Below are 27,359 nucleotides of genomic sequence, written 5' to 3'. Positions count from 1 at the left end.
GGGAGTTCATCACAGTGGGAGAGAAGGGCTCGTCTGGACTGGTCGGCCTGCAGCAGCGTGCAGTACTGGGGGGGGGATGCCCTCATGCGGTAGTCAGAGTGAGTGCCTTACCAAGAGATCTAAGGGGCGATGGCATCCACCAAATCCAAGAAGGGTCAGTCTGTGAGGGAGATGCTGACGAGATCTCACCCATCGCCGGGCAGATACGCCGACGCTGCCGCCCAGACACAGGGGCTTGCAGAAAAGGGAGATGTGGAGAACGACGAGGCGGCCCCGGCCACGAAGGGCTTCCTCACCTCCTTGTTTAACTCTCTGAGGACGGATCTTCAAGAGCTCTGAAAGGATATCTCCTGAGAGATGTGGGAACTACGCGCTGATATCACCTCACTGGGGCAAGAAGTGTCCAGTATAGAGAACGGCGAGATCTCCAGAGGTGATGAAGTCGAACAACTTCAACAGGAGATTATCCGCCTGCGCGAACAACTGGAGCAATTGCAGATCGCGACCGAGGACTTGGAAAATCGCTCTAAATGCCATAATATTCGCATTAGAAGGGCTCCTCGTGGGGCTGAGGGAGACGACATCAGAGAGTATGTTATGGCTTTGTTTCGCTCACTCCTAGGCCCAGAAAGCAAGCAAGAGATCACATTGGACCGGGTCCACAGAGTGGGCTGGCCGGGGGGCGCTGGAGCGCGCCCCCCTGACATCTTAGCGTGTTTCCACAATTTTACGACCAAGGCCAGCGCAGGGGCCGACTCTGCTCTCCAGCCTGAGGCTATGTCCCTTTTGGCCACCAAACAAGCCATTCCTACAAAAGTGCGCTCTGCCCTGCTGGAGCCCACTCCCTCGAGAACCCCCAGCAGGGCAGGTATGGGGGTGGGCTCTATCTCCTCCCGCAAAACCCTGGACACCTCCGCTAACACTGCGTGCTAGTAGTCAACAATATCGGGGCATGTCCACACCATATGAAAAAATTCTGCCGACGGGTACACGCACCGTGGGCACTCTGCTTGCTGCCTAAGGCCGGCCTCGTACAGCCTTCCAGGTGAGAGATATGCTGCATGAAGTAAATAAGTCTGCACCAATCTCAGTCGTGAGGACATAGTCAACAGTCTTGGAGCCATCAGGGCGTCTCTCCGGTCCTCCTCAGTCTCGGACCCACCCAATGCTCCCATCTGGCACGAAGTTTGTCAAGTGGCTGCGATATATTAGTGGTCAACATGCAGTATAGATGCGAAACCCCTGCCTTTGCCGAGGTATCTCATAAGTGTCTTTGTTTCCACAGGACTGAATTCTGGGAGAACCGACCATGCCTGAAGGTGCACCTGAAGGGCATGACGGAGCTGCAAGTATTTATGGAACTGGGTCTGACTGAGCGAGAAATGCTGTTGTAGTTCCTGGAAGGACCGCATGTGTGTGCCCGCCCAGATGTCTCTGAGTGACGATATTCCGATAAGATCCCACCTATGGAGCCCCCAGAGCGCCGAGATCTCCCTTAGCCATGCACCCTGCTACAATGGGGTTTGTTGAGTAAGCCGATGCCATCACCCGACGCGTGCTGTGCCGCCCTCCACCCTATAAGCACCACCCTTGTCACCTCGGGAATCCCACGGGACTCAGGGGCCCCGTAGAGCATCCCGAACAAGTCAGATAAACCGATGGACAGGAGCTCCAGCTGATAGGCGGGGTCCGACCATCCACCCCCCAGCCAGTCGTTAATTACCAACACGTGCATCGCCAAGTGATAAAGGTGAAGGTTGGACATCCCCGTTCCACCCTCGTAGACATCCCGCTGACAGACCCAAAGCGTCAAGCGCGGACGGGACCCGTGCCACAAAAACTGTTGTGCCGCTGCATCCATATCGGCGAACCATCGTCTGGGTTCATTTTGAAGTAAGTAAAGGAACCGGGGAGTACCATTATCTTATAAAGCGCGATCCGCGCCGATTGAGCGGAAGGGATCTCCATCTCTGGAGGTCTTCCCTGACCCGCCTGACCAGAGGCTTGACATTCAAAGCCCCTGCCAACTCCTGCAACAGAGCTATATGGATCCCCAAGTACCGGAAACTGTTTCATTTAATAGGAATGCTGTGCTGCCAGTCATAACAATCCCTAGAGTGGTTAAGCGGGATCAATAAAGATTTACTAGGATTAACCACTAGACCTGATGCCTCTGCGAACAGCCCCAGAAGCTGCATCACCCTGGGACCACTGCTGGCCGGGTTAGCCAGGTACAAAAGGACATTGTCCGCATACAACGTGATGCGGTCCTCCCTCCCGGTGGGCCATGACCATCCCTCAACCAGGGCGTCCTCCCAAATTAGTTTCGCCAGCAGCTCCATCGCCAGACTGAAGAGGAGCGGGAGAGGGGACAACCCTGGCGGGTCCCCCTATGAATGGGGAACCGATCTGACACCGCCCCATTATCTTGCACCCGGGCTGACGGGGTAGAATAAAGGAGGCCCACTAAAGCACGGAACCGTGGCCCTAGCCCCATCCTCGCAAGGACACAGCATAGGTACAACCAATCTACTGTGTCAAACGCCTTTTCAAAGTCCACCCACAGAAACGCCAGTGCTGGGGTAAGAAGAGCCCTGTGGGCCAGAGCTACGTGCAAGCACCTAATACAATGATGGTGTAAGGAAATGCCTTCTTGGCATGGTTAGCCCCTGACTTTTTGCCTTTTCTGATGCTAAGTTATGATTTGAAAGTGTGCTGGGACCCTGCTAACCAGGCCCCAGCACCAGTGTTCTTTCCCTAAATTGTACCTCTGTCTCCACAATTGGCACAACCCTGGCACGCAGGTAAGTGCCTTGTAACTGGTACCCCTGGTACCAAGGGCCCTGATGCTAGGGAAGATCTCTATGGGCTGCAGCATGGATTATGCCACCCTGGGGACCCCTCACTCAGCACATGCACACTGCTTGCCAGCTTGTGTGTGCTGGTGGGGAGAAAATGACTAAGTCGACATGGCACTCCCCTCAGAGTGCCATGCCAACCTCACACTGCCTGTGGCCTAGGTAAGTCACCCCTCTAGCAGGCCTTACAGCCCTAAGGCAGGGTGCACTATACCACAGGTGAGGGCATAAGTGCATGAGCACTATGCCCCTACAGTGTCTAAGCAAAACCTTAGACATTGTAAGTGCAGGGTAGCCATAAGAGTATATGGTCTGGGAGTCTGTCAAACACAAACTCCACAGTTCCATAATGGCTACACTGACATCTGGGAAGTTTGGTATCAAACTTCTCAGCACAGTAAATGCACACTGATGCCAGTGTACACTTTATTGTGAAATACACCCAGAGGGCATCTTAGAGATGCCCCCTGAAAACATACCAGACTTCCACTGTGGGCTGACTAGTTTTTGCCAGCTTGCCACACACCAGACATGTTGCTGGCCACATGGGGAGAGTGCCTTTGTGACTCTGGAAGGAACAAAGCCTGTACTGGGTGGAGGTGCTTCTCACCTCACCCTGCAGGAACTATAACACGTGACGGTGAGCCTCAAAGGCTCACCCCCTTTGTTACACCGCCACAGACCATCCCAGCTAGTGGAGATGCCCACCCCTCCGGCCACTGCCCCCACTTTTGGTGGCAAGACTGGAGGAGATAATGAGGAAAACAAGGAGGAGTCACTCCCCAGTCAGAACAGCCCCTAAGGTGTCCTGAGCTGAGGTGACTCCTGCTTTTAGAAATCCTCCATCTTGAGAGTGGAGGATTTCCCCAATAGGATTAGGGATGTGCCCCCCCTCCCCACAGGGAGGAGGCACAAAGAGGGTGTAGCCACCCTCAGGGCCAGTAGCCATTGGCTACTGCCCTCCCAGACCTAAACACACCCCTAAATTGAGTATTTAGGGGCTCCCAGAACCGAGGAAGATAGATTCCTGCAACCTAAAGAAGAAGAAGGACTGCTTACCTGAAGCCCTGCAGTGAAGACGTAGACAACAACTGATTTGGCCCCAGCCCCATCGGCCTGTCTCCCTACTTCGAAGAAAACTGCAACAGCGACGCATCCAACAGGGTCCAGCGACCTCTGAAGCCTCAGAGGACTGCCCTGCATATAAAGGACAAAGAAGCTTCTGAGAACAGCGTCCCTGTTCAAGAAACTGCAACTATCAGCAACAAAGAAGCAACTTTTAAAGACCACACGTTTCCCGCCGGAAGCACAAGACTTTTCATTCTGCACCGACGCCCCCGGCTAGGCCTGCAGAAAACTAACAGTACAGGGAGGACTCCCCAGCGACTGTAAGCCCGTGAGTATTCAGAGTTGAGCCCCCACAGTGACGCCTGCAGAGGAAATCCAGAGGCTCTCCCTGAACCCGACTGCCTGCTTCAAGGAACCCCACGCCTGGAACCAGCACTGCACCCGCAGCCCCCAGGACCTGAAGGAACGAAACTCCTTTGCAGGTGCGACCCCCAGGTGACCACCCTCTGCCTAGCCCAGGTGGTGGATAGCCTGAGGAGACCCCCCTGTGCCTGCCTGCATCGTTGAAGAGACCCCCGGGTCTCCCCATTGATTCCTGTCCGAAACCCGACGCCTGTTTGCACTCTGCACCCGGCCGCCCCTGTGCCGCTGAGGCTGTACTTTCTGTGCCTGCTTGTGTCCCCCCACAAACCCCCCCCCCCTCCCCCCCCCCCCCCCCCCAGTGCCCTACAAAACCCCCCTGGTCTGTCCTCCGAGGACGCGGGTACTTACCTGCTGGAAGACTGGGACCGGGGCACCCCTGTTTCCATTGAAGCCTATGTGTTTTGGGCACCACTTTGACCTCTGCACCTGACTGGCCCTGAGCTGCTGATGTGGTAACTTTGGGGTTGCCTTGAACCCCCAACGGTGGGCTACCTTGGACCCAACTTTGAACCCTGTCAGTGTTTTACTTACCTGTGAATTTAACAATTACTTACCTCCCGCAGGAACTGTTGATTTTTGCACTGTGTCCACTTTTAAAATAGCTTTTTGCCATTTTTGTCAAAACTGTACATGTTATTGTGATTATTCAAAGTTCCTAGAATACCTGAGTGAAATACCTTTCATTTAAAGTATTGTTTGTAAACCTTGAACCTGTGTTTTAAAAAAAAAAAACTAGGAATATATATATTTCTATATAAAAGCCTATTGGCCTGGAATTTGTCTTTGAGTGTGTGTTCCTCATTTATTGTCTGTGTGTGTACAACAAATGCTTAACACTACCCTCTGATAAGCCTATTGCTCGACCACACTACCACAAAATAGGGTATTAGAATTCTCTCTTTTTGCCAGTATCTTACCTCTAATGGGAACCCTTGGACTCTGTGCACACTATTTCTTAATTTCCTACAGCGGCTGATCTCTGAACTCTATAAGCAGCTCCAAGTAGCCACACCATCCTCTAAAACTAAAGGGAAGAAAAGGTGGGAGGGCAAGGTGGAGAGAGACCTGACAGAGGAGGAGTGGGAAGGAATACACTTCAGGGCACACCACACAGCTCACAACATACCAGGGGCCGAAACACCCTATAAGATAGCAACATACTGGTACTATACCCCTGCGAGAATACACGCGTGAGATCCCACTAAATCTGGGCTTTGCTGGAGGGGGTGTGGAACCACTGGCACACTCATTCACTTGCTGTGGCACTGTCCTAAGCTGAAAAGATATTGGAGTAGCATCCTAATGAAATCGAGTGTTCCACACAGAGATCCCAGGCTCCCAACGTATACCATTCGGGGCCTGCCCAACCCTCTCACCTTTCCACTCCGCTCCTTGAGGGGAGGGCAGATTGCCCTTGTCCTCAACGCGGCACATCAGATGATTCTAGCCCTGTGGGGCACGGACGATGTTCCGAGCTACACTTCATGGCTCCATAAACTCTGGTTCATCCTAGCGATGGAGAAACTATTGTTGGTGGCCAGCCAGAAACCAGAAGAAATGGCCACATTGTGGAGACCCTTTATACAGATTCTGTCAACTGAATTCAATGAACTTACCTGCCCTACATACTTAAAGACCCTGCGACAGCTGCAAGAAGCGTGAGCCTCGCATGGGCAGCCAAACTCCTCAGGGTGGGCTCTGGATCCTGGGCCCTGGCAGGCAGCAGGGCTGGTCGCCCTTGGGGGCGAAGGGTGGAGAAAATGCCGTGTGATGACTGTGGAGAGCTACGTTGCTTTATCTCGTTTCTTATTGTTCTTTTTTTTTTTCTTTTCTTTTTTCTTCCTTTCTTCGCTAATAGTTCTTGTTCATTGTTGACTGTCGATTGTATGGCAATAATGCACATAAGCTTGCGCTATAGCGGCACTTCTGTCTGAACCCTTATTAGACAGATTGAAAGGTGGACCATCAACGCTGCCGGCCGATGAGGTTGTAGGCGCACAGCTGTGTAATTTGTTTCTTACATCCAAAATATCAATAAATAGATTTGATCCATAAAAAGCTTAGTTAACTTAAAATCCTTAGTAGTTTGTTAATTTGAATTATAAACTTTGACACAGAATGTGTAGCTAAGGGCACCTTTTACACAAGCATTGACATTGAGATTCACCAGCATTAATTGTTTTTTGTTCTGAAACCCTTTGAAACATGCATTTTGAAGAAACCCTAGCATTAAAAGTAGCATGCTTAAATCTGCATCGTAGACTACGAATACAGATGTCTCTTATTTTCCAGTCACTGTCATGTTTTGCTTATGACCCTGACCGAAGTTCTGCAGCAAATAACAACATGGTTTGAAACTAAGGTACAACTGTGCCTTTACTTGACCTCTGTATAGTAGGGGCCTGTACATCTTTTCTTGGATTGTGTACACAGGTGCCTATATGTGTATTTTTGTTAGTCCATGTATGTGTGTGAGTATTTAACTGTATGCTGTGTACCTTTGTGTGCATGCACGTCACAAAAGCCACACCTATCAGATGTGTCAATGCTTTTTGTTATATTTCTATAACAGAAGTACAAGACAGGCTTTCAAAGCCTTATCATACAATTAAAGATTAAAAATCATTGAGTAAATATTCTATCACTCAAAAAGAATTTGAAAGTCTTTGTGGCTGGAAACACAAAAGACATCTTCAGGCCAGGCCCTAAAAAACTGGTATGTTGAGGCTTAAGTACTCATTTCCATTAAGGAAATGGTTTGGAAAGGCATTAAAATGGCTAGAGCCTTTTATATTTCTTGGAAAAAGTTATCACCTTCCACAGTCCCCGGATCCCATTTCTGAGCCAAGTCTCCAATGTTGGAGGTTCTTGAAAGGAATATGAAGACCTCAAAGGATATAGGTCTCAATATCCCTTTTGCGCAACAGTCACAAGAGTACCCTTACCTTCCAACAGTTTATAAGTGGTGCCAGGAAAGAATCACTTCACCTAATTCTACACTCCTCTCTTAATGCCTCTGTAGATAAGGGGACCTCTTTTTATCATGTTAAGTAGATTCCCAGTTCCACACCTGCCTCTTCTTACTTAAAACATTTCTAGTTGTGTCACCGACTCACATTTTGCTCCTGCCAACCATAAAGTCTTTGGCATGCAAATATCTGTCCATCCGTGAACAAAAATTTCTGAAGCCCATTTTTCTGGGGTGTCCCTCTTTTGTGCTCTACTATGCCTGCATTTTGAATACTTTTCCTCATTCTTGAACAGAGGCACTGTACCAAAAGAAATATGTGATTCTGATGGATTTTTCTAACCTTAGATTCCTCACCTTGTGACTATCCCACAGGCGCTAGTCTTGACCCAGAAAACTCAAAGGCAGTGGTTCTGCGCGCCGGTAAATGGCACTTTCTGACACTGCATTGAAGTCATTCTGCTCCAAAAGTGGCAAGTGAAGGCACACATATGTGACACCCAGGTTGGGTGACGTCAATTTCTTTCAGGAATTCGTCCACATGCAGACACCACCCTTGAGCAAATTGAACAAGCCACTGTGCTTATTCCTAGAATGGGATATTTTTTAGGTGGAAGAGACCATACCAAAGAATGGGGACTTGGGATGGCTGAGAGAAATCTGTGGTTATATAGAGAATCCACCAGAAAGAGCAATACCTAAGGCCGGTAATTTGTTCTTCTGTGCAAACTGTCCACCTTGTGCCACAAGATGTATATATGTGTAATGTAATGTGAAAATACTTTTGATATGGTAAAAAAATATATTCCAGTTGTTGTCTTTAGCCCACCCTTTCCCCGCCAGTTCTGTTTTCTGTAACCTTATTTCAACAGAACTTTATCCACTGGTCTTCATATAGTATACATTGTGTTTTTCTGTAAGTAAAGCATTCCACTTCTGCATGGTACTAAGTTCACTTTGTAGCAAATAATTACAATTAAACAAACAGTAATAATTAATCTTGAGTTGTTGTAAGAAGGTGATCACCTACATCCAACCACAGTGTTTGTCTCCACCTGGTCCAGTGTCTTCAGACCAAGTACACATCTGCCCATTGCCCAGAGACATTAACACCCCAATCTCTCCATCCAGTTCAGCCTGTTGTTGACCATGATAACACCAATAACAGATAGTTGAAGGACCTTAATGGTGGTTCTCTATTTCAGGTGCAGCACTGCAAACAATATTGAAGTGAAAATGGCTGAAATGTTCACCATCACGTTGTACCAGAAATATGTTTCTGTCTCCATTGCTAAAATCACAGGCCTCAAGGTCAGACAGTGTTTACATAAACTCATCCAAAAGAATATGGTTAAGCCTTATTTAACAATATCCTTAATTGGACATCAGAAGAAGAGGTAGCATTGTGTTTGTTCAGCTGCAGGCTGGTCTTCATACATCTAATTTATCCTTTGAAACAAGGGAAAGCCTTTGATCTGCTGATAATTGGGGAGAATATCTACACAACATTTTGAAATGTAAAGCTGTCAATGTCCAGCATTTCTTTGACTATTATCTCATATATGCCTGAGGCATAACAAACGTCTCAAATTCTGATTAAGGGAAAAAGACCAACATTCACATAGTTTAGAGTTTCTCTAAGTACACTGCCATTCTGGATGGATCATCTCGTCTCCAGAGATAAAAGCGACAGTGTTCCAGTAAAGGTTTTCCTGCCCCGGTCCTCCTCACAAAGCAGAACAGAATAGAATTAATACTTGTGAAAGGCCACCACTCTTTAGTTGACGGGGATCATCTTTAACATATAAGCTGGAAGGTGGGCATGCAGAATTCAGGAATTCTGCCGGTGGTCAGTCAGTCAGTCAGTCAAATATATCTTTCTCTCATAGGGGATTTCCATGTATAGTCATAAGCGTAGAATAATTCCCCGCCCGCCTGCGGGGACCCCAGAGCACTTTTTCCAATATAACTTCTTTAGTGTCCCTGTTCGCCTTACTTCAGAAAGGCCTGCCAAGACACTTAAGAATGTTCCTATGCAGCCTATAGGAAGGGCTCAAGCTTCTTCATTCAGATTGTCCTTTAAATAAAAGCATTAAAATGCTAGACAAATGAAAGCCATTTTTCAGACAACATACTTTCAAAAACCTCTTTTATTACACAAAAACCCCTAAGAAGGAGTGTGGAGCAGTGGAGCCCATAGGCTTCCATTAGTAATAAATAAAAGGGTATTGTGCCTTTAAGAACAGCCAGCCCTCCAGTATGCCATCATGCTTAGAGAGAGGCTGTTACCTTAGTTCTTTTTTCCGGCACCTGCTGACAGGACCCTGGAGCATTGAACTCGACCTTTTTAGGTTTTTTCCTTCAAAAAGATAGAGAAACTTTGAGAAAAAAGGCTTCATTTGATGTCTTTTATATTTCTCTACTAGTTTTTGAAGTTTTCTGAAAGAAGTTTAAGGCTTTTTTACTCAAAATGCCTTCCTTGTTTGCCAAGTGCTCAAGATGTGGCAGAAAGAAGGCCAAAACAGACCCTCATGAGGTCTGTATTATTTGTCTGCCTTCATCACATATTCCTGCCTCCTGCAACATCTGCAAGACGTTCTCCAGGTGCACTTTACGTGACAGAGTGAAAATTCGCCTTCAAGGGAGAGCAGAGAGAAGACGCCAAGGAACCAGTGGGACCTCTGAGCGAGGGGAAGGTCAGCCTTCCACCAGGGCTCATACCTCAGCCTCCAGTGGTCGTGGAAGGTCTGAGAGACGCTCTTCAGGGCGAAAATGACATCAGACCCGGTCAACGTCGGGAAGGTCGACGTCGAGAGGAGGTACGGGTCTGACATGTTCGCCGTCGAAGTCCGGTTCGACGTCATATAGAAGTCACCAGTCGACGTCGAGGCACTGTGCGATGACGAAGACCCCAAGGTGCACAACGCCAAGAAGCAGATCGTCAGAGTCGACGTCGAGAGGTCGACGTAGACGTCATGGGTCGACACCCCGCACAGCGTCAATGTCGAGACGAAGAGGGAGGTCGACGTTGAGAAGACCATCAACGTCAAGGAGCCACAAGAGGCGGAGAATGTATTCGTCATCAGAACGTTCTTCCTCAGTAGTGCTGCTTCCTTCGTCACCTTCTTCTCGTCCTTCTCCGCATGTCTCTCCTCCTCCAGGTCTACCTGTAACGTCGCCTCAGCCAATGGGCCCAGAGTTGCCACAACCAGCACCGCTTTTGGCACCTCAAGTACCGGTTAATCTACCATCTAGACCACGCTCGTCATCGCGCCACCGTTCACGCCATGGCCCATCCAGATCAAGATCGCACCGCAGATCTAGGTGCAGATCAAGTTCAAGGAAACATGAGAGGGAGTCTTGGTCTTCCACCAGAGACTCTCACCTACTTTGTTGGACTCTCCTCCTCCTTGATCTTCACCGGTGGATGACATTAACACCTTCCATGACGTACTGGTCCGAGGTGCGTCGAAACTAAATATACCGATGGTTGCCCCTACGCTATCTACATCTGTCATCTTCGAAACCCTACAACAGCGTACCGCTGCCAGACCATTGCTACCCCTAGTGCCTGGCCTCTTGGAGCCCGCTATAGAGGCTTTCCTAACACCGGCTATGACAAGACCTGCACCGTCCAGGCCAATGGTTCCCAACCTTTTGACTTCTGTGGACCCCCATTTTATCAATACTGGAGCCCGGGGACCCCCACTGAATCATTATTGGAACACGGGGACCCCAAGGAGTCATTACTGATAGCTGGGATCTAATATTATTAAAAAATTCTAAGCAGCCGCGGACCCTCTGAGGAGGCTTCGCGGACCCTCAGGGGTACCCGGCCCACAGGTTGGGAACCACTGGTCCAGGCTGCAGAAGAAGTATCGCACTCCGAAGCAAGATCCAGTCTTTTGGCGCTCTGATCCGCCACTGGACTCAGTAGTTATTTTGGCGGCTCACAAAGCTCACGCAACTTCTCCATCTTCCACCTCTCCTCCAGATAAGGAGAGTAAACGATTGGACTCAACAGGCCGTAAAGTCTGCGGTTCCTCTGCGTCATCTATGAAAATGGCAAGCACCACAGCCCTTTTGGGCAGGTATGATAGATCTTTGTGGGACTTCATCTTGCAGTTCGCAGAACATCTCCCAAGAGATCACAAAGAGGACTTTTTAGAAATAGCTAAAGAAGGGGCTATGGTCTCCAACCAAATCATAAGCGCGGCAGCGGACGCGTCTCTGCTTTCAGCACATTCTTACTGCCACGGTGTGAATCTGAGAAGACATTCCTGGCTGCGGCTCACGTCATTGAAACCGGATACGCAGCAAAGAATTATGAATCTGCCATTTTTGGAATCCACATTATTCGGTTCACACGCAGATGATGAAATGGCAAGGATGAAAGCGGAGGTGGACACATTAAAGGCAGTAGGATTGGACAAACCTAAAGAACAACGTAGGTCCTTCCGTCCTTTCCATCACAGCTATACCACGCAGAGGGTTCAAGCCCCTCAATGGGCCCCTACGAGGCCTCACCAGCAGTACCAGCGACCCTACCAGCACCAGCGAAAGGCACAGAGGGGACGATCAGCCCATCAGTCCACTCAGAGCACCCGACAGCCTACCACCTCAAAGCCCTGAGAATTTCCTCCCCCCAGCTTCGTTAACCACTCCGGTGGGGGGAAGCGTCACCAATTGCCTGGTAGAGTGGCAAAAAATTACAACAGACGCTTGGGTCTTAGACATTGTACAGAATGGATATTGTCTCAGGTTTTCCACACCACATCCGGCTATCCCGCCAAAACCGTTGACTGCACACCTCGATCTCCTAAAGGCGGAAGTTTCCATCCTCCTCGAAAAGAGAGCAGTGGAATCGGTTCCCCTCAGCCAACGGGGGGAGGGTATTTACTCAAAATACTTTCTCATCCCAAAAAAGGACAAGAACAAATTCAGGCCCATTCTAGACCTCAAGTTGGCCAACAAATGGATCCGAAAGGAAAAGTTCAGGATACTATCCTTACACCAGATATATCCTCAGATTCAGCAAGGAGACTGGCTTTGCTCAGTGGATTTACACGATGCATATTTCCACATCCCCATTGCGAAGAAACATCAGAAATTCCTGAGGTTTGTGGTAGCACAAGATCACTTCCAATACACGGTCCTACCATTCGGTCTCAAGTCTGCACCCAGAACCTTTTCCAAGTGCATGGCGGTGGTGGCAGCTCACCTCCGGAGAAAGCACATTTTCATATACCCGTATCTCGACGACTGGTTAATGAAAGCGTCCACTTATGCAGAAGCAAAACTGCATTTCCAGATGACCTGCAACCTTCTGTACCAACTAGGTCTTCATATCAACTTTCAAAAGTCAACGACAGTGCCTGTCCAGAGGTTACATTACTTAGGAGCTACAATAGACACACTACAGGCAAAAGTGTGTCCTTCGGAGGAACGCCGCTTATATATTCTCCGGAAGTGTCGGGATCTCCGATCAATGGGACACCCAACAGTGCGAACAGTCTCCTCACTTCTCGGATCCATGGCATCCTACATTTATCTGACACCCAGCGCTCGCTTCCACATGCGTCCGCTTCAGGAATGCCTGGAGGACGAATGGAATCAGTTGTCGGGGAGCTGGGAAGATCGAATTCGTCTATCCACCCATGCAATCAGATCTCTGACTTGGTGGTGCTCTCCAACCAATCTACTAAAGGGGATGCCATTCTGGGCACAGCCTCCAACGCAGACTATTGTGACAGATGCCTCTCTCCTCGGATGGGGAGCTCATATGGATCACCTTCAAATACAAGGGCGATGGACACACAATCTCCTAGAGCTACAAGCGGTACACCTAGCTCTCAAGGCATTTCTACCCTCAATCACAGCCAACAATTTGCTGGTGCAGACAGACATACCACTATGTTCTACCTGAACAAGCAGGGGGCACCAGATCCAGAATCCTGTCTCAGGAATCCCAGACAATATGGCACTGGCTCCTTGCCAGGAAATTGAACATAGTGGCAACCCATCTTCCAGGGGTTCAGAGCATGCAAGCGGATGCCCTCAGCAGGGTTCTAGAAGAGAACCACGAGTGGGTGCTCAACGAAGACGTCACTCGAGACATTTTCCGCTTGTGGGGCACACCTTCTATCGACCTATTCGCCACAGAAGAAAACAGGAAATGCCGTGACTTTGCCGCCAGGTTTTACCACCCAGAATCGCTGGGGAATGCTCTGTGGATAGACTGGTCCAACAAATTTCTGTATGCCTTTCCACCAATTCCGCTGATCCCGGCAGTCCTACTCAAACTCTCGATTACATCAGCCACAATGGTCCTCATTGCACCAGAGTGGCCGAGACAGTGGTGGTTCCTGGATCTCCTTCAGAGATCACTCCAGCCCCATGTCAGACTACCCTGCAGACCAGACCTCCTGACGAAGTTCGGCAGACAAATGAAGCATCCCAATCTCTCCTCATTGAATTTGACAGCATGGCTCCTGAGCTAGTCGAGTATGGTCACCTAAATCTGCCACAGGATTGTATGGACATTTTAAAGGAGGCGAAGAGGCCGTCTACTCGTTCAGCGTACTCCTTCAAGTGGAAAAGATTGTGCATCTGGTGTACTTCTAGGGGGATAGATCCTACGTCTTGTAAAGAAGATGTCATTCTCCCTTACTTGTTACAGTTGGAACGTTCGGGCCTCCAACTTTCTTCGATAAAAGTTCATTTGGCAGCTTTAACTGCTTATAGAAAGACTCCTTCGCAAACCTCTTTCTTCAGAATTCCAGTAATAAAAGATTTTTTAGAGGGGTTAAAGAAGGTCTTTCCTCCAGTTAGGCGCCCTTCACCACCATGGGAGCTTAATGTGGTACTTTCACGTCTCATGCAACACCCTTTCGAACCCATACACAAGGCATCCCTCCAACACCTCACGTGGAAGACGGCCTTTCTAGTAGCAATCACTTCAACACGAAGGGTCAGCGAAATCCAGACCCTCTGTGCACACGAGCCCTACACAATATACTCGATTTCCCTACTTACGTTCTTTCCTAACCCTTCCACTCCAGCTGAGAGGGCTCTTCATTCTCTAGATGTTAACAGAGTATTGAAATTTTATCTAGATAAGACCAATCCTTTACGCAGAACGTCACAACTGTTTGTTAATTATGGACCTGTCCGTACTGGCTTAGCCACCTCCAAGCAATCAATAGCGAGATGGATAGTCTCCTGTATTCTGTTGTGCTATCAGCTAGCTAAGAAAACCTTACAGGGTAAACCTAAAGCACATTCCACCAGAGGCAAGGCGACTACCACTGCTCTATTGCGTAATGTTCCATTAGCAGAAATTTGTAAATCTGCGACTTGGAGATCGGTTCACACCTATACAAGACATTATTGCCTAGACTCTGATGCTAGGGCAGATGCTCAAGTAGGACAAGCTTCTCTTAGAAACCTTTTTGCGTGAGAAGATATTCACGGATTACCCTATCTGCTCCTGCGCAGGTTATGGGATGGGCTTGTTATTCTATTCTACGCTTATGACTATACATGGAAATCCCCTACGAGAGAAGGTATAGTTTCTTCCCTGTATCTCCAGTTCTGTCGTAGGGCTATTTCCATGATAGTCATAAGCAACTCTCCCACCTCCCTGGGGGGGGGGCAGTTAGATTACTATATTACGTTTATATTTATTGACAGCCAATAGCTACCTGCAAAAAGAACTGAGGTAAGCCTCTCTCTAAGCATGATGGGATACTGGAGGGCTGGCTGTTCTTAAAGGCACAGTACCCTTTTATTTATTACTAATGGCAGCCTATGGGCTACACTGCTCTACACTCATTCTTAGTGCTTTTTGTGAAATAAAAGAGGTTTTTGACAGTATGTTGTCTGAAAAATGGCTTTCATTTGTCTACCATTTTAATGCTTTTATTTCAAGGACAATCTGAATGAAGAAGCTTGAACACTGTAGCCCTTCCTGTAGGCTGCATGGGAACATTCTTAAGTGTCTTGGCAGGCCTTTCTGATGTAAGGCGAACAGGGACACTTAATAGGTTATATTGGAAAAAATGCTCCGGGGTCCCCGTAGGCGGGCAGGTAATTATTCTACGCTTATGACTATCATGGAAATACCCATACGAGAGAACTGGAGTTACAGGTAAGAAGCTATACCTTACGCGGTCTAACTTAGCCCATAAAGTGCATCATAAAACGGCATTACAATTATCAATCAGTAAGGGTAATAAAACTTCAATAATAACATTTAGTTTCCTTTAAAAGCTGCTAAAATACAAGTAGGATTGTGCAAAATAGTAAATTGTGTAGATTATTTCATCTTTTCACTCCGACCAATTATTGAAATAGCAAATTGGGAGAAGGCCCCTATTTATACTGCCTCTAGATCAATATATACAAGATAAACTTTAAAAGGATCACATTTTGAACACCCTCAGCTCTATATAAAATATATCCTATAAAAAATACATTGTGCATTTATTTGGACGATGATACAACATTTATGACATACAGCAACCCCTTCTTTATAATGTAATTCATTTGCCTAAAAAGAGACACCCCTAACTTAACAACATATGAGGCACTCACTGAAGTAAAGCATAAGTTGCAAAATAAGTGTCAGAACCGAGTAAAGCTAATTTTTAAGGACCTGTAAAAGAGAGTCAAATATACACTAAGATAGCCAAATATCCCGATCTTCACATGGAATCCATCAAGATAATAGAAGGAACAAACATGTCGATCCATCATCCTTTACGATTTATTCCATCCAATTCCATAATTCATTCTCCAATATGTATAGATCAATGTTGTTACGTTACCACACCGTGTCACGTTAGCGGCCGACTCTTACCCAGCATGGATTTTCTTCATTAGTGTTTATATTACAGATATACAGATTTGCTCGCCATGAATTATAAATCCGGTTAGCTGATATTGAGTTGTGCTATACGACCACTGTGCAGCGCATGATTTGTGCAGATGACTAAGTATGTGATACTTTAATTAAGAAACACGTGCAATATTTTGACCATTCAGCCCTGAGGAAATCATTGGGGTCCTCCCCAAGACCAAACACGTGTTGGCTGTTTTGCTGTAACAGACTGTTTTGTTGTAACAGAAGCATATGAGATTTCACTATTGGGAAGTGACACAGTGATGTAATGGAACAACATTGATCTATACATATTGGAGAATGAATTATGCAAGTGGATGGAATAAATCGTAAAGGATAATGGATCACACTAAAGACTCAACATGTTTGTTCCTTCTCTTATCTTGGATGGATTCCATGAGAAAATCAGGACTTTTGGCTATAATGATGTATATTTGACTCTCTTTTACAGGTCCTTAAAAATTTGCTTTACTCAGTTCTGACACTTATTTTGCAACTTATGTTTTACTTCAGTGAGTGCCTCATATGTTGTTATCGTTTGCCTGTTTTACTTGGTAATTCATTTGAGGGGATTGGGGTGTTCCCCTATGAGTGCACCGCTTTCTAATGTTTCAGTCCTCACATATATGCTATACTGGGTCTTTGAGCGCCATTTCTCCGATTTTGACACCCTTTCTCTTTTGTATGTGCACCCCTAACTTAAGACTTTCAGGGGTGTGGAATTTATTAAAATATCTACTTGTCCACGGGACAGGTTGCTTCTCAAATCTACTTGTCCTGTAAAAAGATCTACTTGTCCCTTTGGTGCCATGTAGTGTGGCGCCAAATTATAGCAGCAATCTCATTATGTAAGAGCTCTGATAATAGCCTCTCTGATTATGCCAGGGCTACTACCATAGTAGGGCTTGAATACTAGCAGTTTCAATCCCTACTGTAGCAATTTCCTTATTTTTCCACCTTTCTGCAGATCTGCATACTGGGGCTGGAGGAAGCAGTAAGCAATAGTTCCAGGGCTGGAATGCCTTTGAGTCTGCAAACCTACTAACCTGCATGTTTTAAAGATTTTCACCAGCTTCTCTCTAATATTTTCCCATAATAAGAAAGGTTGGACATTTACTCCTGACAATGGCAGAATTAGAACTTCTTCCAGGGTTGGGAAGAAAGTGGCTGGAGGGAAAATGAACTTGCAAATGCTCAATAGATTTTCACATGAGCAAATCTACACATGCGTATTTACCCATGCTAAAATACAGTTCACAAATATTTTATAGGGGTACGACATATACCATGGGTGCACTTTTGTGACTTTCTTTAAGAATTTGGGGCCACATGTAGGTAGGTTCAGATTTGTGACCCGCAAATTGCGAGTCGCAAATCCGAATGTAGGATGGTGTCCCTGACACCATCTGTGATTCGCAAGGGCTTCTCAAATGCTCACCTCATGAATAATCATGAGGTGGGTCGCAATTTGCGACCCCCTTGCGAATGGCGGCCTCACAGGGATGGTGGCCTGCTGGAGACAGCAGACCACCATGTCTGTGACTGCTTTTCAATAAAGCAGTTTTTTTTTTTTGGTAATGCAGCCCGTTTTTCTTAAAGGAAAACGAGATGCATTACAAAAACGAAAAATTAAACGTTTTCGTTTCATTTTTTCAGAGCAGGCAGTGGTCCGCAGGACCACTGCCTGCTCTGAAAAAATGTTTACAGTGACATTCACAATGGGGAAGGGGTCCCAGAGGGACCCCTTCCCTTTGGTGAAAGTGTTAGCACCCATTTGAAATGGGTGCAAACTGAGATTGGTTTGCGCCCGCATTCGCAAAACAATCCTACATTGCACTGTGAGTCGCAATTAGGAAGGGAACACCCCTTCCTAATTGCGAGTCACAAACCCGTTTTGCGATTCGGTAACCAGGTTACTGAATCGCAAAACTGGGTTTGTGCATCGCAATGTACTTTTTGCACGTCGCAAACAGCGAAAGTCGCTGTTTGCGACATGCAAAAAGCTACCTACATGTGGGTCTTGGTCCCTAATTAGGTCTGGTGTTAACAATGATATTTTGTTTTTATTAAACTTCTATTTCTCTCTCTTTCGGCTGGCTTTACTGTGAGTGATCGCATTCTTCTCTTCCACAAGGAGCATATTGGCACACAAAGTAGTTTTGTTCAGTGTCAGGAACTACAGTGGCAATCAGTGACGTAATGAAACTGGAGGGTGCCCCTTTGCAAAGAACATGGAGGAGCCCCCTCTCCAGACTCACTCAGGGCAGGTGCTGTGCTGAAGGGGCCCCCTGGAGGGCGGCTGCGGGGCCTTTGTTATGCCACTGGTGGCAACATGTGCTTTTAGAGTTCAAAAACGTTTTTTTTTTTTTTTGCCAGTGTTTGTTACAATGTTGAGGACCTGGTAGCTCCCACAACAATAAAGTGTTACAAAAGCCATGTCAAAACAAGACACGCATTGATGAAACTAAAAGACTTATAAAAATATGTCAGATCAGTTGGCTTTGTCAGTGTTTGTTTATTTTCATGCTTCCCATAATCGTGTTGAAAATGGTTACACTGATTTTCCATTAGAAATATTTTTGAGAAATACTAGCATGCATCAAAACATTTTACTAAATGACACTTCATTTGCATATAATCAGAGAGCATTCTGGGAGCATTATACTTAGCCTCATAGCCTAAACTTTTCAAACATGTGTATACACGTTTTTTTTTTTTTTTGTACTGGAACCAACGTCAGTAGTGAAGTGTGACATTAAAACATTTATTTACAGCACTCACCCTAATAATGAAGGTTTTCAAATAATGAACCATAAATACAAGTTCGAACAGCATTATCTCTTGGAAACACATTACCTCAACTGCAGAGAGTTCCACTCTCTGTAAACAGGCAGCCAAAGCCCAAACAAGATGTCCCGGGCGTCGGGCGATAGGAATTCCACATCCCTGGACTTTGCATACTGCCTTCTTGCACACAAGACCTATATAAGTCCAGCTAAGACATCTCTTGTTGCAATTCAAAATCAGCCTAGCGCGCAAGTCACATTCAAAAATCTCATATCTATTAATGATGTCAGCGCTTGGTCTCAATTATTATTATTATGTTCCTTAAATATTGGTTTTAAACATTTTTACGCACATTTAACAGCCATAGGAAATCCACTAAAATATGTTGGGCACTACCCTTTTGTTGTAGGCCACAAGTGCAAAAGCCCCGGTCATTTCTAAATACCATTTCTTTTATCTTTTACTTTAGGGTCCATATAACCGAGATTTAACCCAATTCAAAATTTTAACACTGCATCTCTTAATTTACGGTTGGGTAGAGCCTCTATATAAGCAAACTTTTCGACCTTCCTCCACCATGTGCTGGGTGGAAAAGTTATTTTCCAAGTACTCTAAATCTGATTCTCTTGCGCTATTATGTCCTAGCACGCAGCACCACCCTCGGAATTTGTTCCCCACTCCATTGGTTTTCACTAAAACCTAAGAGGGTACATATCTTTCCTAACTGTCCTCTCACTTGTGCTGCCCAGTTTAGCTCGCTTATCTTTATTTCTGTTTTACAAAGTCTTGCAATCTTGGGAATTCCCTCATCTGTCAGATTCGGCCAGAATTTCAGCGTAGCTTGCAGTCCTTGAGAACTCCATGCCGTCATTTGGCACTCTGCCCTTATGTCTTGTATCGTACTTGAGGGTGGTAACGATAGCAAACGTTTTACACATTTGCTTTCTTCCGTTTCCCAGCTTAACTTCCCGGAAAATGCTAAGACTTCTACCCCATATTGGAATTAGGGGCGTTCCATTGCATTAAAGGCCGAGATTACTGGTCTGAGGGCTGGTCCACCATATGTTCTACTAAACTGTTTTAATCCCCATACTGATGTTAGGGCTCTGGTTTTTAAAGCTTTTATGTGATCATTCCATCTTATTTTTGAGACGAACCACATACCTAAATATTTAGATTTTTCAACCTTTTCTACCTTTTCTCCTCCCAGGGACCAGGAGAACTCTCTCTTCTTTTTCCTATATTTATTATGAGTTTTTTCCTATGGCAATAGGACTTAAAGGCATCAGGTTTTCTTTGTAACCCTCATCTCTGACATATCAACTATCATCAGGTTGTCTGCATATAGAAGGCAATGAATATGAACTCCATCCATTTTGGAGTTCAGACCTTTAGTATCCTTTAGTGAACCTGGTAAGTCTGACAGGAATATAGCAAATAATAATGGGGCCAAAACACAACCTTGGCGTAAACCATTTCTTATCGGTATCTTTTTTGAGAGTGAACAGTTTGTATCTAAAATTACTTGGGCCCAGGTTTGTGTATGCAGGCCCTGGAGGAGGAAGAGCAGATTTGGGTCAATCCCCAGCTGCTTTAGCATATTCCATAACAAATTTCAATCCACTAGGTCAAACGCAGCACAGAAGTTGACAAAACAGCAGAAAAGGCACCCTCGCAAACTGACTTTTTTGCTAGTGATCAGAGGCTGAAGCAGTGGTCAATTGTCGAGTGCTCTTCTTTGAAACCGCCCTGCTCGACCGTAATCAGGCCATTTGACTCTGCCCAGGATTTTATTTGACGCAGCAACAGCTTTGAGAAGACTTCTTCACCAGCATCCAGTAAACTAATTAGGCAGTCATTTTTTGGTTGAGGTGGGTCGTCTTTTTTATATGTCGGCCTAATTATAGTGCCCTTCTAATTCTCCTGGAAACTACCTGTATCAAGGATTTTTTGACAAGTAGTATAAAGGAGATTAGCCCACCAGTCTACATAATTTTTTATAATCGTCGCTGGGAGGTTATCTGGGCCCGCTACTTTAGTTAGTTTGGGCCTGTTATCATTTCTTTTATATTTTACAGAGAGAACGCTGATCTTACTCTCTTACTCGCCTTTATTTCTCCCTCCATATCCTTGCCTCCATAAATATTAACCAGGTATTTACACCAGTCGTCTTCACCGAGCATACACTGCATGTTTCCTATAACTTTTCTCTCCCTAACCAACTGCCAAAACCCCCTTATATTTTGTGTAATTATGATTTCTACCATTGCCTCCTAATTCCAGTTTACATACTCTTGTTTCCGCTGTCTTGGGATTGTTTTATATCCTTGCTTTTCTAAGCGGAGCTTCTGTTCTGCATCAATGGTGCGTTTTTTTCTTGATTTCCCTTTCTAATCTCCGTACCTTCTGCTTTTTACTCCTACTTTCTTGATCATACCAACATCATTTTTTACTTATTTGCTTCCCCCCTTCATCTTGCTCTCCAGGGCCATTTTTAATTTTACTTTCAGCGATCCTACTATTAACTCAATTGCTCTATCATATCCCCTGAAGATGTAATTAGGGTCTTCCTCTATCCTAAGATCTCTATAGTTTAATATAAATTCATTAAGCCTTTTTAGGCTGCTTTCAGTGATACGAGTCGTTAACCTACGTGGGTTCTCTACCTGTAGATCCAGCACTTTTTATTTGGGCCTTAATTTCTGACCCAAATATTAACTGTAGGGGCCAATGGTCAATACCCTGTAACTGCACAATCCTAAAGTCTTGCACGTCTCTAAAGTGCCAGGTGTTTATAAATGCGTAATCAAAGGGACATATTTGATTGCCTATTCAAAAGGTTTGCTTCGCCGGGCGATCTGCCTTCAGACTTCCATTAATGCAAAATAGGCCTAGAGATCCTAAGATTCTTACTAGGGACTTATCACTGGCAGTGCAGTCTGTGTTGGGGAAAGTGCTTTGTGGGATCTGTGCTGCAGTTAACAATTCCTTGTACAGTTTATCAGTACTAGTGGGATCAAGTTTCTGATTAAAGTCCCCCAATAATAATATAGGGAGTTCTGCTTTGCTCATGCAGATCGCTTCCAGATCTTCCTCAAATAGCCCACTTTGAACATCCTAATCTAATAGTCCCTGGCTGAATATATACTTTAATTATCATAAGGTGCATAGACCCGCCAATGGTATTATATAGGTCAATATGACCCAAGTATCCAACGACATTTTGTTTTTACTTCTATGGATCTGTTAGCTATTCTAGTCGAGGTCAGGATGATTAAGCCCCCAGAGGGTCGGCCTTTGCCCTGGCTGGTGGCTCCCCTGAAATGTCTCATAAATCCATCTACTAGTTCGGGTTCTTTGCACAGCCATGTTTCCTGGAGGCATACTATGTCATCATTTTACAGCCTTCCCTAGCCTCCTATATTACAAAGCAAAATCAGATTGCTATGCGAAGGGTTTAATTCCTAATCCAAATCACTCATCCCCTCCCCACCATACCTATCCCTGTAATTTACAATAGGCTCAAAGCTGTTTTCCAGCTTTAGATTTTTATATTCATTAGTTATGGTTACACTTAATCTACCCTTGTTATCGTCCACATATGATCTTGAGTCTTTCGAGCCTATCAAATTAAACTGATATTGCACCCGATTGGGGAGCAGACCTCCATGGCGCTTTAGTACTCTACTGTTCCCTTCCCAGGGCTCTGGCTCACTTACTTGAATCAATCTTACACTCTCCTTTACTAACTCCCTCTCTGCCTGCACTACCTATTGTCTAACACATTCTGAGTAAAAAAGCGCCCTTGTCACCTCTGCCCCCTCAGAATTTAAGAAGAACCCCATTTGTTTTATATTTTCCAACTCAATCTCACATAAACTTGGACACAGGGCCATTACTTCTAGCAGACGTGAGCAATTCAAGGGTTTTAACTTCCTCCAATGTTTCTTCCCCATCTCCCTTCCCCAAGGCCCCAGATATATCCACCTACTCGCCCTTCCTCCTACACGTTTCTTCCTCCTCTCACCTCCCGGGTCCTTTGGCAATGGCAAGGGACTCCCCTTTGGCAGTGGCGAGGGGCTCCCTTTCTCCTTCCTATTCGGATGGTATTCTTCTCTGCTTTTGTTTCTTCCTACCAACCATCTAGGATCCTTCCCTTCCTTCATTTCTCTGCAATCCCTCCTTTCTTCCTTTTCAATTTTGTGAGGATGCTAATAGCTTGTTACTTCCTGAGACTCTTCCATATGTAGTCCTTTTGGACCCTTTTGTAACATATTTTTGGGAGCAGCACTTTCTCCTATTTTTTTTTATGTCCTTAATTCCTTACAACAAACTGCCCTCGCCCCTTGCTCCATTGATCTTTGTCCCCCTCTTTCTCTTAATTTACTTCATTTACTTCTTGTGGTATTATAATGTAGGTTATAGGGTGCGTAACTGCTCACCCTCCACCCTCGACTCCTTTTTATCACAAGCATCGGCCGCTTCGAGCTATATACTGATTGGGGCTTTATCCCTTTTGTTATATCTTTAACCTTACTCGTCAGATGTACCTAATCCCTTTTTTCAGACACAGGGCACACCAATACCGGCATACAAAAATTAATTTGCTTCAGTTCATCCATTATCCCTTGTAGTTGATTTTTATGCATTTTACCCAAGCCAGATATTTACCGTTATTACTATTAGAATTGCTTGTAGAATGTTTTGCATTAGGAGCATCACATCAAGTAGGATTCTGGGGGTACCGCAGTGGTATTTAGGCCAAGAGAGGACTGTCTTTCTGATTGCCTACCAGAAAGAGACAAAGATGATGGGGCAGGCTTCCCCGTTCTGTTTACAGCTCTTCTCCCCCCACCCTGCTCCTCTTTCTCCTCCTTCCTCTTCTCCTCATCTCCCTCACTCTCTTTCTCTGGCTCAGAGTCGAACGGAAACCACCCCTCTAGGTTATCACTACCCATTTATTGGGCGGGGGCATGGAGATGAAGATAGCCTGGGCTCCAATGAAAGCATCCCCTGACTGTCTCATCCCCGCTCCTAAGTACCCATTCTCAAACTGCAGCGACTCTGGTGTCTGTGAGACACTCATATGGCCCTCTCGACCTTACTCTGGTCAGGGCTTGATATGCTCCGCCCCTTTTAAAGACTTTGACACATTGGAGGATTTTTTTAAATATTTCCCCACAAAGTCCTCAGTGGTCAATAAAGGCATCAGATCTGTTACCCTCTAGCTCTGTCTTCATTGTATGCCCTTCAGGCCTTTTCAGGTTTCTTAACTGAGAACCACAAACTTTTGGATTTGCAGGCTATATTGCATGCTCCTGTGGTGGAGTACATCAAAGGTGTTAGCCCTGTGAAGTTTCGGAGAGTGGGACTGAGCAGCAATCTTACCCTATGTCTGCTGATGAAGTCACACTAGCTTTAAAAAAAAAAAAAAAGTATTTATTAAACAGTATCTTTACTATATCAAAATCACAGAAGGGGCTCTCTGTTGCTTCCCTTTCCCAGCCACCGTGCCACCAATGCTGTTCAGCCACTGCGTGGCCAGGGATGCAGATTCCCACGTGGTCATGGGACAGGGAACCAGAGGTCGGCCCAGTCCACCCCTGCCCTTGCTGCACCCTGCAAACCCTCCTAGTCTGTCCCCTCACTCTGGTCCAGTTGGCGGCAGGATTCGCCATCACCTGCCCCACTGGGAACCCATCACTACGGACAGGTGGGTTTTGCAGATCGTTTGAAGGGGCTACTCCCTCCCCTTCGAATCTCTCCCACCAGCCATGCCTCCATCATTCAGCCGTATACCGGAGGATCATTTGGCACTTCTCGGCCAGGAAGTCGCGGCTCTCTTGGCCAAGGGAGCCATAGAGAGGGCCCCTGTGCCAGAAGTAGGTGATGGTTGTTATTCCCACTACTTTCTGGTGCCCAAAAAAGACAAGGGCTTACATCCTATCCTACACCTTCGGGACCTCAATCTCTTCTGCAAGAAGAAGAAATTCAAAATGATCCCCCTGGCTCAGATCCTAAATGCCTTGGATCCAGAAGACTGGATGGTAGCAATATACTTGCAGGACGCTTATTGCCATATTCCGATCCTGCCTGCCCACAGACGTTACCTACAATTCGAGGTAGGTCACAAGCACTTTCAATTTACCGTGCTCGCCTTCGGCCTTAACAGCGCCTCTCGGGTGGTCACGAAAGTGATGGCAGTGGTTGCAGCTCATCTGCGCAGGTTGGGAGTTGCAGTCTTCCCCTACCTCAACGACTAGCTGTTGAAAGCAGACTCACCCCAGAAAGTCGTCTCCCACCTTCAGACTATGGCAAACCTCCTGCACATGCTGGGGTTCACTATAAAAGTGCACACCTGACCCTCTCTCTGATGCTCCTTTTCATCAGTTTCTGGACTATCCTCCTGAAAAGCGAGTCCAGAATATTCAGGCTACGATTCCGATCTTTCAGCCTCTATCTTTGGTTTCGGTGAGACTGACTCAGAGGCTGCTGGGCCTCATGGCCTCCTGCCTCTTGCTAGTGACATATGCCAGATGGCATATGCGGGCCCTTCAGTGGGACTTGAAGTTCCAGTGGGCGCAGCATCAGGGACATCTCTTTGACATGGTCCAGATTTCAAAAGCAAAAGACCTGCAGTGGTGGCTTTGGAATTGGCATTGGGTCTACAGCAGATCCCTCTCCCTTCCCCAACCAGATCTATCCATAATGACGGACGCGACACTTGTGGGATGGTGTGGCCACATGGGAGAGGTCGAGATCAGAGGCCTCTGGTCTCCTGCAGAGTCTGGGCTCCATATCAATCTTCTGGAGCTCTGGTCGATAAGGCTAGCGCTGAAAGCATTTCTTCACTCTCTCAAAGGGAAAGTAGTGCAAGTGTTCACGGACAACAATACCTCCATGTGTTACTGCAACAAACAGGGCAGAGTAGGGTCCGGGATACTTTGTCAGGAGGCGCTACGCCTGTGGACAAGGCTGTCAGGATTTTACGCTGGAGGTTCAACATCTGGCAGGCTCTCTGAACGCCAGAAAAGACAAACTCAGCCGTCGATACAAAGCCGATCACGAATGGCGTCTCCATCCGGGGGTGGCGCAAGGTCTCTTTCAGCAGTGGGGAGAGCCTTGGTTAGATCTGTTCGCCTCCACAGAGTACGCGCAATGTCAGCTGTTTTGCGCGTCGAAGTTTCCAAGGCGGCACTTGCTCGGAGATGCTTTTTGTCTCGAGTGGAACTCCGGCCTCCTTTACCCTTTTCTGCCTATATCAATTCTGTCCAGAATTCTCAAGAAGATCAAGAACAACAGGGCCCAAGTAATCTTGGTGGCTCCGGACTGGGCAAGGAGAGTATGGTATCAAGAGCCACTGATCCTCCACTCAGACTGCCCCTTCGGGAGGATCTTCTACTGCAGCAGCAGGGGCTGGTTCTCCACGTGAACCTGTTCAATCTCCACCTTCATGCGTGGAGATTGGACGGCGGCAATTGACGGCTTCCACCTGAAGACTGTGGTGTAATCTTGGCAGCCAGGCGTCCCTCCACCAAAACGGTATACACTTGTCATTGGCATATATATGTGGCATGGTGTATCAACAAATCTGTTGATCCCCTCTCTGCTCCTCTTTCTGAGGTTCTTTTGTTCATTCTTTCTTTGGCCCAACAGGGCTCTGCTTTGGGCACCCTTAAGGCCTGATCAGCCTTCACTCTTTACGTCTCCTATTGTTAGTAGATTCCTTAAGGACTTCACTCATTTGTTTCCTCCCCCTCCGTTTATCATGCTCCGGCGGGACCTCAATCTTGTCCTTACTTACTTGTTGTGTACTCGATGAGCCGATGCACAATTGTCTCTTAGGGCTCCTTACTTTCAAAACAGTTTTTCTTGTTGCCCTCACTTCTGCTCGCAGAGTGAGTGAGCTTCAGGCGCTATCTTCTAAGCCAGAATTTTTGTGTGTGCACGTTACCCACTAAGGCCTCCTTCCTTCCCAAAGTCGTTACACCTTTTGATGTGGGCCAGTCCATCACTTTGCCTAATTTTTACGCACCTCCACATTCTTCTCATGAGGAGGAGAGACTCCACTGTCTGGATCCAAAAAGAGTGTTGGCGTTTTATCTCAATCGTACTAAAGATTTCCGGGTGGACGATCAGCTCTTTGTTGGATATGTGGGTGCGAAGAAAGGGAAGGCAGTGCAAAAACGTACCATCTCACGATGGGTACTTCTTTGCATCAAGATGTGCTACGCTTTGGCAAAAAAGCAACCCCCTGAGAGCTTGCACACTCGTTCCTCCAGAGCAACTGCTGCTTCCACAGCGTTTGCACGCAGAGTTCCTGTCCTGGATATCTGCCAGGCTGCAACGTGGG

General features: G+C 46.4%; 1 protein-coding gene across 4 annotated transcripts in view; it reads left to right on the top strand.

Moving 5' to 3' along the window:
- PARP4 (poly(ADP-ribose) polymerase family member 4) overlaps window positions 1-27,359 on the top strand; it is a 1,744,976-nt gene that overhangs the window by 850,638 nt on the left and 866,979 nt on the right. The window lies entirely within an intron of this gene.

This window comes from Pleurodeles waltl, chromosome 8, assembly GCF_031143425.1.
Source record: "Pleurodeles waltl isolate 20211129_DDA chromosome 8, aPleWal1.hap1.20221129, whole genome shotgun sequence".
Taxonomy (NCBI): domain Eukaryota; kingdom Metazoa; phylum Chordata; class Amphibia; order Caudata; family Salamandridae; genus Pleurodeles; species Pleurodeles waltl.
Note: the sequence above shows the minus strand (reverse complement) of the source record. Positions and strands in the feature narration are given on the sequence as shown.